Source organism: Ylistrum balloti, unplaced genomic scaffold (assembly GCF_031769215.1).
Source record: "Ylistrum balloti isolate Yb309-2 unplaced genomic scaffold, AGI_CSIRO_Ybal_v1 Utg370614, whole genome shotgun sequence".
Lineage (NCBI taxonomy): Eukaryota > Metazoa > Mollusca > Bivalvia > Pectinida > Pectinidae > Ylistrum > Ylistrum balloti.
In genome coordinates, this window is record NW_026782377.1 from 526,226 (window position 1) to 540,718 (window position 14,493).

At 38.6% G+C, this 14,493-nt stretch overlaps 1 protein-coding gene across 1 annotated transcript in view; it reads right to left on the reverse strand.

The window, feature by feature from the left end:
• The window catches only part of LOC132557024 (protein still life, isoform SIF type 1-like), a 130,166-nt gene that overhangs the window by 59,412 nt on the left and 56,261 nt on the right, over positions 1-14,493 (reverse strand). The gene's annotated exons all lie outside the window — the stretch shown is intronic.

Consider the following 14,493-nt stretch of genomic DNA (forward strand, 5'->3'; position numbering starts at 1 on the left):
TTCAAAAATCATCTTACCTTCCAGAAAACCAGAGAGACTTGAACTAACTAGTTCCAACAACTTCTAACATTATCACTTCTTGATAAAATCGATATAGATTGTGAAATGAAAATATCAAGAAGAAATTAATTGTAAAACCATGCAAAAATAAAATAGCCAATTAGAGGATTAAACCTTTTTCCTAAACAAGACTTAATAACAGGCAATACTCATAGCATAAACTAAGATCTGAACAAGGCACTTAAATTTAATCATCCAGCATCATATAATATAATTTCACCTCATTAGCAAAAATTTTGCTTCTGTTCTGCGCCTAATTGGCAGCTCTCTTCCAGATGTAGGAGATCAAAACATTTTTTCATCAAAAAACAAATACCATTGAAGGTCCTTCTATAACATTAGCAGATAACATCACTACAGAAACAATGTTAATATCTCGTCAGTCAAGGAAATGCAGTCTACAACGACCTTTAGAAATTCTCAGTTTTCACCAGTAGGGATCCCCTAAAGACCAATATTTCACAAAACATAAACATCATCCAAGTTATCAAGAACTTGTTGTTCAGCAGTCTCTGTGTAAAATGATGTATCATTAACACTAGAATGATACCATCATAAGACAAGGAGCTGTCATTTTGATTCTGTACCATTTGTCAGGTTTTGATGATACAATCTCTCCCCTCAAACTCAGTACTGACTTACTGGGGACAGCTGTGAACTATGCCTTTGTTTTTACCATATCAAGTCATTATGCTATGGTAATAATAATGGTATACTGTCTAATGATTTCATACATAATGACCTTGACCACTCCTGTAACAGGCTACTATCAATGGACTGTACATTAAACCCCTATTTCACCTTTATCAAGTATGTTGCCAGCTTTCTTGTCCTAAACTATTAGGTTTGTTTAGAATAGATAATCTGATTTACTTTTACTCCAGGCTAACTTTATACTGGCTGTCAGTGGCCATAGTTGTAGAGACTTAGATCCTTGTGTGTACTACTAACCCCTTATCCTAATCCCTACCCCAACAAACCATACTATTTAGTTTATATCATGGGTTGGTTCATTAGACTATGAACATTAGGTAATGTCACCCACCTGTCTATTAAGTCAGGTATTTAAAAACGGAATCAGAAATGTGTAAAAAGAGACCATATGTCTTATAAGTTTGAATTGAAACACACCCAGCACTTGTATAAGAGAACATTACAAACACCTTCTAATTTTTCCTTAATAGGCCTGCACCACCATTATCATCATTACCAATAGTGGTTGTCACTGAGTCGGAGGTCAACACACAGGTGCCACAAAGTGACAACCACAACCCCTGACTTGGTCTGAGGGTCCCCAAAGTGATTACCCTCACAAGGCCTCTGACCAGGTCCTTCACAGTGAAAACTAACACCTCTGACTGGGTCCCCAAAGTAATAACCCTCACAAGGCCTCTGACAAGGTCTTACACAGTGAAAACCAACACCCCTGACTGGGCCCCACACATTGACAATCCTCAGAAGGTCCCTGATCAGGACCTACACAATGAAAACAAACACCCCTTATAGAGTCCCAGACCATGACAACCTCACAAGACCCTGACCAGGCCCTACACAGTGAAAACCAACACCCCTGACCAGGTCCCAGACAGTGACAATCCTCACAAGGCCCCTGACCAGGCCCTACACAGTGGCAATCCTCACAAGGTCCCTGACCAGGCCCTACACAGTGACAATCCTCACAAGGCCCGGGACCAGGCCCTACACAGTGACAATCCTCACAAGGTCCCTGACCAGGCCCTACACAGTGACAATCCTCACAAGGCCCGGGACCAGGCCCTACACAGTGACAATCCTCACAAGGTCCCTGACCAGGCCCTACACAGTGAAAACCAATGTCTCTGACTGAGTCCCAGACAGTGAAAACCTCACAAGGCCTGTGACCAGGCCCTACACAGTGACAATCCTCACAAGGTCCCTGACCAGGCCCTACACAGTGACAATCCTCACAAGGTCCCTGACCAGGCCCTACACAGTGAAAACCAATGTCTCTGACTGAGTCCCAGACAGTGAAAACCTCACAAGGCCCCTGTCCAGGCCCTACACAGTGACAATCCTCACAAGGTCCCTGACCAGGCCCTACACAGTGACAATCCTCACAACAAGGTACACAGTGAGAACCAACACCCCTGACCAGGCCCTACACAGTGAAAACCAATGTCTCTGACTGAGTCCCAGACAGTGAAAACCTCACAAGGCCCGTGACCAGGCCATACACAGTGAGAACCAACACCCCTGACCAGGCCCTACACAGTGAAAACCAATGTCTCTGACTGAGTCCCAGACAGTGAAAACCTCACAAGGCCCGTGACCAGGCCATATACAGTGAGAACCAACACCCCTGACCAGGTCCCAGACAGTGATTATACATCAAATTTCTGAAGTCTTATTTATCATGCAACCCAGACACATTTTATCCTTGGCTGCAGAAGGTGGAAGCCACAGGGCAACCACAATAATTCATAAAGCTGATAAGGCCGAGTACCTAATTACATGTATATACACAGCCAACATGTGCATGTTTTACATGTTCTATCTGTTTCAATCTTCCCTTCCATTATTACCACTTTAAAATGTTGTCACAATCCATCATAAACTTTCTAGATTGTTTTCTATAATATTGGTATCCAACACGTTGCTATAAATACATCTCATCGATCACTGGATTCCGTAATAACTTTATAATCTAGTTCTGAAGTACAGAAATCATTATGTTGTCTGTTCGATCATGTTACATACTAACACATTAGTGTTATATTTCAGGTCATTGGTTCCCTTGTCTGTTAGTAACAGAGCCACCCTTGGCCCATCGCCCATACCGTCACAATTATAATCAATCATATTTGTTTTGGTTTAAATGTTTATATTAGAACATGAATAATGTAATAAGAATTTGGAAGTAGGTACATGTTTACTCCGGTAGAAATCTTTATTTCTACCCCGCTCTGTAATGGAAGAAGGTCAGAGTGTCTGTAATCAACTTTACAAAAAAAACATGGAGTTGATACATAATAAATCAGCTGCTCTGGAGGCTGACAGGGTCTGCCTCCTCCTCCTCCATCAATCTTTTAGTGATAGAGTGGTACAACACAACATAGGTCTGTAACATCACAGATTGATATACCAGCCTCCATAAATTTACCGCTTTACACAATTCTTTCAAAAAAACATGTTGAGAATTAATGAGTTTTCGACTTTAAACAATAATGTCCTAAATAAAACATAAATTAAGTGTCATGCTGTATTTTTTTGTTTTGTTTAATGAAGCTTAAATCTACAATTTACAATATATACATGTAAAAATAACATACCTCTGTTAGTTTGGGCACTGATGTCCACACTGGAATTTCTCCGGAAAATCATCCCCAAGATGTCCATGGTGGACAATGGATTAAGGACAAGAAGGTTTTCTTTGGAATCACTTAAGTGAATATGATATACAATATTTTTCCCATTACAATTGCTGAGATAGAATCACACAGATCACTGACCAAAATTCATCATCCACAGTATAATTACACCACAATGGCTAAACTTGATCCATCATGTGATTGCTTTTTTTTTTACCCAATACGTGTATTTTTGATAGACCCTGATCCCCTGATAATACTGTTACATGTATACCACATACAGTACATGTAAGATATTGCTCTGTATAAAACCTATACTCCAATCACACACAGCAGGTATAGTCGATACAGTTGTACTGTAGGGGTAGACCTTGTGTACTATACACATTAGGCCCTGTACAAACTAATGTACAACACAAGTCACCAATCACTTAGTGTTAGAACAATTAATGCACCACCGTCAATCAACAGTTTACAAAGTACAAATTGATGTAGGAAAATGTTTAACAATCCCAGGCTATAGGTAGGTAAAACTCACAATAACAAGTATCAATACAGAGGTATACACACTAGTACAAATGGTCAAATGAACTGCAGCTCACTTCCCTGGTGGTCAACGTAATCCTGCCCTTAGGCCTTTTCCCAACAATGGCAGGTGATCAAGACCTGCACTGTACCCTTGGGTGACAGGTTTTCGCTCTCCTGGCAGATTTTTAAAGTTACAACCACCTGTATCAGTTTTATACAGTTAGAATGGCATAGAAATTAAGCAGGGCATGAAATGTTTTAAAAGTTGAAGGAATCAAATTCTATATGTGTCACGCAATGGTAAGGTCGAGTAAACACAGTTTGATGTCTATACAACTTTAAACAGAGGTTCTTACACCAAGTGTGTTGAGATCAGTTGCAGTAGTTGTAAACACAACATGACCTAGCTAAGTTAACATTGAGATAAGATAAACATTTAGCTTTTTCACATGTATTAACCTCTGACCCCTCTTTACAGTTGTCTGCTCTTGGTAGAGAGCTGCTCCTATTGGACTGCTTCTCCAGTGTCAATCAGGCAGAACATTAACTTAGGTCCAATTCCAACTCCCAATTAAATTCAGGACAGAATCACAACAGTAAGTATACACATGTGAAATAGGTTTGATAAAGGCATCCAACTGGGGCTGAGATAACTATAAAGCTTATGGGAACTTCAGGGGGTCTCTGAAGGGTTGGACTTTGAACAAAGACATCTATGTAAACATATACTGTGCCCTCCAAACCTACTTTAACCCCCTCCCTTCTATACACACACAAAACATCCATTTTATTTCTCATTTCCCTAATCTTATGTTCATCAATGCAATTTGATCTTGAAATGGAAGTAGTTACACAACAAGTTTCAGAGTTCAGATATTGAACATGTGGCAGCAATTTCTATGAGAAATTTAAAAATGATTACAGGATGTTGATGAGATCAGAATGACATGTTTGGTGTAGTTTGATAATTTATAACACTTTTCCTATGAGGAAGTGTCACAGTAACTACTCCTCCTTTACAGCATTTACAAGCGATCATTGGGAGCTGCATGCATAGCTTCTGAGGGAGCTTATAAGATAACTATTTACAAGCGATCATTGGGAGCTACATGCATAGCTTCTGAGGGAGCTTATAAGATAACTATTTACAAGCGATCATTGGGAGCTACATGCATAGCTTCTGAGGGAGCTTATAAGATAACTATTTACAAGCGCTCATTGGGAGCTACATGCATAGCTTCTGAGGGAGCTTATAAGATAACTATGTCATTAGGAGAGAAAAATGAAGTTATCTGCTAGTTTTAAGCTTCTCAAGTTTAAAACACAGCTGACAAGACTCTCTTTCTCTTAACCTTTCTATTGTGTACTGTCTCAGTCCCCAACAGGAAGAACCTCATGTGTCATCACATTATTACATAAACACCAATAGGATATCGCCTCTACACAACTGCTCGTGGGTCAGTGTTTTCCTATAAAGCTTTAGTGTTCCAGCACTCCATTGCCTGGGGTTTCAAAACAGTGTCATATTGTATACATAATGTTATCACTGTGTATGTTACCATGGCAATGACTCAGGTGTTCAATAGGTATAATCATCGACAGGTGAGGCAAGCACTGAACGTAATACTTTAATCATTACACTAACAAAGAGTCAGACATAAAAATTATCACCAATCCAGGTTAATGAGAAATACTTGTGATAGCAATATCGTAGGAATGACATATAACACTGTATAGTACAATCTATAGCAAGCTGGGAAAGTAATATACAACTTTTATCAGATGACTTCCTGGAAAGAAACAATCACACGGAGCCTGTTTCACATCCATTCCCTGTTGATTAACGGATTCAAGGTCAATGGTTGGGATGAAATGATGAAATATGGGACATGTCTTTGGTTGACAGTGGCAGCTTGCCTGGGATAAAAGGGTAATCTCATTTGGTGATTTAGCATTTAAATAGATGATAATCACCACATTTAACTGACATTCCTGTCCAAATTTAGAATAAAGACTTAACAAATCAGGCATTGCACAAGTCTTTATTTTGATCACCAGAATGTGTCAAACTATTGACAAATTTTCACCGGAATGTGTCAAACTATTGACAAATTTTCACCGAAATGTGTCAAACTATTGACAAATTTTCACCGGAATGTGTCAGACTATTGACAAATTTTCACCGGAATGTGTCAGACTATTGACAAATTTTCACCGGAATGTGTCAGACTATTGACAAATTTTCACCAGAATGTGTCAGACTATTGACAAATTTTCACCGGAATGTGTCAGACTATTGACAAATTTTCACCGGAATGTGTCAAACTATTGACAAATTTTCACCGGAATGTGTCAAACTATTGACAAATTTTCACCGGAATGTGTCAAACTATTGACAAATTGTCACCAGAATGTGTCAAACTATTGACAAATTTTCACCGGAATGTGTCAAACTATTGACAAATTTTCACCGGAATGTGTCAAACTATTGACAAATTTTCACCGAAATGTGTCAAACTATTGACAAATTTTCACCGGAATGTGTCAAACTATTGACAAATTTTCACCAGAATGTGTCAAACTATTGACAAATTTTCACCGGAATGTGTCAAACTATTGACAAATTTTCACCACAAACTATTGACAATTTTCACCAGAATGTGTCAAACTATTGACAAATTTTCACCAGAATGTGTCAAACTATTGACAAATTTTGACAAACTTGATTATTATATTACAGTCCTGACAAAGATTTCACACACTAGAACATATTGTTTGACTTTCTAGAAAATAAGGATAGAGATTGAAGAGGAAAATGAAGACAGGCTACCAGCCCATAAGATGGATGTAGACTGTATACCAGCCCCTAAGGAGGATGTAGACTGGACACCAGCCCCTAAGACAGATGTAGGCTGGCTACCAGCCCCTAAGGAGGATGTAGACTGGACACCAGCCTCTAAGGAGGATGTAGACTGGATACCAGTCCCTAAGGAGGATGTTGACAGGATACCAGCCCCTAAGACAGATGTAGGTTGGCTACCAGCCTCTAAGACAGACATAGACTGGACACCAGCCCCTAAGACAGATGTAGGCTGGCTACCAGCCCCTAAGGAGGATGTAGACTGGACACCAGCCTCTAAGGAGGATGTAGACTGGATACCAGTCCCTAAGGAGGATGTTGACAGGATACCAGCCCCTAAGACAGATGTAGGTTGGCTACCAGCCTCTAAGACAGACATAGACTGGACACCAGCCCCTAAGGAGGATGTAGACTGGACACCAGCCCCTAAGACAAACATATACTGGACACCAGCCCCTAAGACAGATATAGGCTGGCTACAAGCCCCTAAGACAGATGTAGGCAGGCTACTAGCCCCTAAGACAGATGAAGGCTGGCTACTAGCCCCTAAAAAGGATGTAAACTGGACACCAGCCCCTAAAAAGGATGTAGACTGACTACTAGCCCCTAAGACAGATGTAGGCTGGCTACCAGCCTCCAAGGAGGATGTAGACTGGACACCAGCCCCTAAGACAGACATAGACTGGACACCAGCCCCTAAGACAGACATAGACTGGACACCAGCCCCTAAAAAGGATGTAGACTGACTACTAGCCCCTAAGACAGATGTAGGCTGGCTACCAGCCTCTAAGGAGGATGTAGACTTGACACCAGCCCCTAAGACAGACATAGACTGGACACCAGCCCCTAAGACAGACATAGACTGGACACCAGCCCCTAAAAAGGATGTAGACTGACTACTAGCCCCAAAGTTTTGTTAAGAAATATTGCATTTTCCTACTACATTTAGCTTATCTCTCCTTCCTGTGATACACATCCAAGAGATCAGAATTATGAGACTAAATTTTGTTTATAACTCAAGTATTCTAGAGCCTGAAGCCAGTCTAGGATGGATGGTGAGACAAACAGCCATATGGCTGTCAGATTGATGGACAGTCCAGTAATAAGAACATGGTATACCTGGTAAATTCTCCACATTTATCAATATCATTAGTTAACAAGCTACATCAGTATTTTCAGTTTATGAGCTACATATTAAAACAGGTTTGTTGTAACATATAGCAAAAAATTTTCTAAAGAAAACCCATTGGGAAGAAAGAAATACTTCCTGTATATACAGTAATTAGTATATCTCCAACAAGTATGACACATCTGTGTAAATGATCTTAAATAGCCTGCTGACCTTCACCTTACCAGCATGGTAAGACGTGATCTATTAATGTAATCAAATTCAAAATAACTTAGCTGTAGAATCCAAATCAAAAGAGATCATTACTTCTAACAAATTAAATTAAGAAAATAAACAGAGCGCCAAAGGACATAAAACTTCTAAAAATAAATTATATTGGTATAGTAAGACAGCTGATTAAAGCCTAGAATAAAGCAGTTTATGATAAAATTTATCAGATCTTGTCTGAAACATCAAAGCCAGCGTTAGATTTCCTATTACAAGGTGATATTGGTCAGCTGTCAGACAGGGGAGATAATTAACAGTAAGGAGGATCTCTTATAGTAACGGTAATGATAACACCATTTCCAGGTACTTGTTACCTTAGGCACACCCATCAACTAGAACTTATCAAGGGAAGAATGAGTGAGGGAGGAAAATTCAGCTAGGGAGAAATAAGTAAAGGAAGGAAGAAGAAATGTCACCACAGGAAGAAAAAAATGAGAAAGGAAGGAGAAGAGAGAGGATGGAAGGTGAGAAATGAACCTGTGATGGAGAGAAATAAACAAATCAGTGATAGAAGAGGTAAAGAAATGAACCAGTGAGGGAGAGAAAGAGAAATGAACCAGTGAGGGAGGGAGAGAAATGAACCAGTGAGGGAGAGAAATGAACCAGTGAGGGAGAGAAATGAACCAGTGAGGGAGGGAGAGAAATGAACCAGTGAGGGAGATAAATGAACCAGTGAGGCAGGGAGAGAAATGAACCAGTGAGGGAGGGAGAGAAATGAACCAGTGAAGGAGAGAAATGAACCAGTGAGGGAGAGAAATGAACCAGTGAGGGAGGCAGAGAAATGAACCAGTGAGGGAGGCAGAGAAATGAACCAGTGATGGAGCGAAAGAGAAATGAACCAGTGAGGGAGGGAGAGAAATGAACCAGCAAGGAAGGGAGAGAAATGAACCAGCGAGGAAGGGAGAGAAATGAACCAGTGAGGGAGGGAGAGAAATGAACCAGTGAGGGAGGGAGAGAAATGAACCAGTGTGGGAGGCAGAGAAATGAACCAGTGATGGAGAGAAAGAGAAATGAACCAGTGAGGGAGGGAGAGAAATGAACCAGTGAGGGAGAGAAAGAGAAATGAACCAGTGAGGAAGAGAAATGAACCAGTGAGGGAGGGAGAGAAATGAACCAGTGAGGGAGGGAGAGAAATGAACCAGTGATGGAGAGAAATGAACCAGTGAGGGAGGGAGAGAAATGAACCAGTGAGGGAGGGAGAGAAATGAACCAGTGAGGGAGGCAGAGAAATGAACCAGTGATGGAGAGAAAGAGAAATGAACCAGTGAGGGAGGGAGAGAAATGAACCAGTGAGGGAGAGAAAGAGAAATGAACCAGTGAGGGAGGAAGAGAAATGAACCAGTGAGGGAGGGAGAGAAATGAACCAGTGAGGGAGGGAGAGAAATGAACCAGTGATGGAGAGAAATGAACCAGTGAGGGAAGGAGAGAAATGAACCAGTGATGGAGGAAGAGAAATGAACCAGTGAGGGAGGTAGAGAAATTCAGTGAAGTGATAATCAGGGATGGAGATAGGTAAATCAACAGTTGACCACAGGAATGAGCCATCATGTACAAATCTGTGTGGTGAGACCAAGCACACATACATTGGTATCCACTGATATAGATACTTATTTAGTATCAGAAGGAATCATATCTGTTACTGAGAAACAGTGAACTTAAGTATCTAGTGGGAAAGAAGAAAACCAGTTGTGGTAATTTATCCAACATCTAACTGTACACAGGTCTGACTTATTATTACACTTGTATGAAGAGGGAGTGTTATCAGTTCCCTATGTTATCAGTTCCCTTCAGTGTTCCCACACTTCTTAGACACGTGTTCCTAATCTCACAATCCAACATTAAATTTAATATTAATCTTTTTCATAAGTCATCAATGTGATAATACCCATTTCAACAAAGGCCAAATAGCCTTTTCTTGCCGTACTTCATTAAAAATTCATCAGAATATTACATCTACAGGACATAGAACCATACAAAAACTGAAATACTCTGGAATGGATTCTGTAAATAACAGATATTATCAATGTTCAATCTTAATATAGCTCATTTACAACTTCCTTTACAAAGACATGTGCTCCGTAATTGCTTGATAAGGAATGTGTGTATATTAGTGTAGCTGATTACTGTGTACTAACTCTAGACCTGCTTCCCACTATTGTGAGCTACAAAAGAAGAGTACACAATGTGTCACTTTGCTCGAGTAAGCAGGAATTTTTTAAGAATGCAGCTATATACCCATGTCGTCTTTATTTAATATTGTGAAAAATTTAAGTTTAAAGATTGTTTTGAATGTAAAGCTGCAATGACAGTGCTCGACACTTCAGAGTAGATCTTACAGGACCTCAGTTTCTTCAGTAAATCATTTACCATTGATCGCTGATATCAAACTAATCTTATCCTGCCTTAAAAAGTCAATCTAGAGTGGACTAAAACGAAAATAAAAAAGCATTTGAGGTTTTGGTGTATATAATATATCACTATGTAATCTGCCAGCATTGTTATCTCTGTGCCAGTCCGATGTTCCAGCCACTGTCAATAACACTAACATTAGTTTATTACCTCATCAACCACTGCTTAGCAATTATCTACGTTACCATTATATTCCAAATAGTCTTTTACTTTCCTGTGTGCTGTTCAGTACTCTTATAGGCAGCTCAAACTCTTGGAGTGGAACTGTAAAAGGGATAATTATAGGTAATGTGTCCCAGGAGAAGTTCTAGTCCTTCTACACAGATTATGGTTCACAAATCTCTCAACGCTCAACATAGCACTTAGGCAAAAGGATAGATGGTGATGATTTCCATGCAGAAATGGTCCGGAAATGTTGCAGGGCAAGCCATCTTGTGCACGACTATGGATTTATAGTTACTGTCATGGTTTTATAAAAACAGCAATATAAAAAATCTTTAGCCGTATCCAGCTGAGGGAAGTTCAAATGACTTATAAAGAGCTGTTAAAATAACGGGAAAAAAAGATAAGGCGTAAATCAGCTAGGTTATGATAAGTGCTTTCTACAACGATGTTCACTGGCACACAAAGAACAAACAAAATGGTCGCTCTGAGCAATTTCATACCTATAACCAGAACCAAAATGCGAGTTAAATGTCAATGTATGTGTTCCTCCATCAATAATGATATCAATAATATCTTGTAGGATTTTATTCAATTTAGAAACCAAAGTTCCAGATAGTGAGGGAAAATGGAAAGCGACACACAAGTACAATTCTTAAACTTAAGAAAAACTAGTCTACAGGAATTAAAGTTAAAGTTTTATATAAAATTCCAGGTAACTCAAATAAATAGCTTACTGATGAAATATAAAATTGTCAGCAAGTTGTATGAATGAAACCAATACCTTCAAGTTGACACTGATCAAAATTGATATCAAAACTTCATCCTTGACCTACTTACAGTGTGCAGAATGACCTAAATTGACCAAAGAAGGACTTGATGTCCTAAAGGTTTTTCATAATGTACAAGAAAGTACTGGCCATCATCTAAATGTAGGCAGGTTAGAATGCTGAAGAGAAACCACCACAATTTTGTTTAATGGCTTGTAGCTTTAAGTTGATTTAAATTGTGTGCAAATATCACTATGACAACCTGTAAACCAATCAGTGACAATCAGACAGAAACTTGACTTTTCCTTACTCTTACAACTTATTTAGCAACATTGCTGACAGCTGACATTCAATAGATTTGTCTTGAACAAAAAAGATCCTGAATCTAGCCATTCACAGCCCAACTTTTCCACTAATGCACCACTCTGACATTAGTTCTACATCAGACCATTGCTGAAGGGAAAACAGCAGAGCACTGACCATGATAGAGAGGATGATAATATAATCAACGCAGTCAGTCTTCGTTTGCATGCTGCTCTGGCTTACAGTTAGAGAGCCAATATCGTACCCTTTTATTTCTTGATGTTGGATGATAAAACAAATCAACTGAGTCTAAATTGTATCTTTTCATGGTTTCCTGTATTACAGCTCCACCAATCAATAACACACAGAAGCCAATGTTATGCCAGTAGCCGTTTACTATATTTGTATTTTTCAATACACATCATTTATCTACCCTGATCATTACGAGTTGATCCAGCTCATACAGACAGCTTTCCGATGGCTTCAATCCTGCAACTTTCTCTTGAATCTATTAATTTGTCTAGTGTTGTGAAGAAAAAATGACTTTTAAATGTTAATGATTGTGTTTTATGTGTCAGACAATCTGGTGGTCTAGCATCCTGGATAGTGATGGTGGGTCTTGTTTGTGTTTAGTGTCCATCGACATGTGAAAATAGCATGTAAAGTAAATATGTTCTGTACACCAAGCCATCACTTTGGCAATAATCAAGGTGCAATATTCATGCTACGGATGTCTGGAATGTAAACTAGATCCATCTCCGTATACTTACTTCTGTTTAATGCTATATCTCTGGGCAATAAATCTTTTATCACTTGATAAAAGAGAATAGCACAGGATTATGCTGGCAGAATCAACATGATGTCACATATCACAGAACATCGCTTACTACAGTTTCAAACACTGTTGAAAAATTGTTTCAAGCATTGTTGAGAATGAGAAATGAAGAGTATAGATCTATATAAGTCATTTTCAAAGATTCAATATTTAGGAGACACTTGAATTTCTACTATCACTATCCTCCAAGTAAAGTTATCTTCTGACATTGTCTAACCTCGCACATCTCAAGAGGATTCCAACATTTCCAGCTATATCTCACCTCCCTGTAGTATCATAAGACAACCATTAACATTTGAATGTTGCTCTCTACTTCAAGCAATATGATTGCTTGCTCTAAATCTGTTATTGTTTATCACTAACAGGAAATTTCCACCAATACCAAAATGACAGAAAAAAAAACCTTTTCTTTACCGAATGAATTGTTTTGAAATCTTTTTAAACCAAATGTTCTGTAAGGCAATTACACAAGTTGATGTACTAAGGGACCTTTTATACACCCTTATGAAGGTCATTACTACAATACCTTAAAGTATAAACAGCCATGCTTATTCACAGCATTTACCAGTCTTTTATACCGCTAACATTAAATCCCAATGATTAGAATTGAAATGTCAAAGTTGAAATTAATTTAATGAAACTATTTTTCACAAGATTGAAATATTTCTTTATGGATTAGGAAAATAAAAGTTCAAACTAAAAGCATTAGGAACGCTATTAACTTTCAAGACACCAATCACCAGGGTTATAAAAATTGTTTTATGAGTGAGACAAAAGATCCTGTCAGATAAAATCAGGCACCTGTTCCCAGTAATTAGATACAAGGTGTTGGATGTGTTGTTTGACTGGACACACAGAACACCAAACCTGCAGTCATGGTATGACTATGATACGGCTGTAGTTTCATCATTCTCCATACATGTATAGGGCTACCCAATGCTGAATCAAATATCATTAGTAATGGAATTCTTCAAGCTACCGACAATGTTGTATTGATTAGCACACAAAAAGTAATCATTAAAATCAGGCGTAATCTGTACAAGGTAAAACTTGATTATTCTGAGAATCTGAGTAGAAAATCTACAAAACACACTGCAGGAATCTAAGTTGTCAATAGTTTTTACTGGAATATTAAAAAATGTAAAAGTAATTTCAATATGTTCAAAAACATCTTTCAATTTTTTTGAACAATGACATTAGTTCAAATAAAAAAAATTAAGATGTATGTTCCACAATAAAATATTTACTTCATTTGCTGGCTATTTCATTTATTTCTACTGCCACAATTCACAGATATAATTCTGTATAGAGGTAAGTGGACATGGAAGCCATTTTTTTTTGTACATTTATAGACACATACCATAGTTGCATCCTAATTTCTGGTAAAAAGTACAAAGTTTTTAATGAAAAATGATAACAAAGACTTAACGGGGTCCAATTGTCCAGCTTAACAACTCATGCTTCATTATCAAGACTTTAATTAATGTAACAGTTACAATTCGATATTGCCTGTTAGTACAGGTTCTTTCTGTATTAGAACCAATCTGGGAATGATTGATGAAGCTTTGAAGCACCAACCAGCTGTTGTATTAATTTGGTGTCATTGCTGGCTTGGTGTTTCTAGGCCTTCATCAGTAAAAACAATCAGACAAACCTAATCAAAACTGGTCAGCTAAATCTTCTATGAGGTCACTTCACTGACCAACACTTTTGTCTAAAGTGTCAGACAGCTTGTTAACCATTAGATGACCTAAAAATGCCTGACTCATTTGAACCAATATGACCTGCTCTATTGACCAATGCAATGTCAGTGGAAAAGCCAT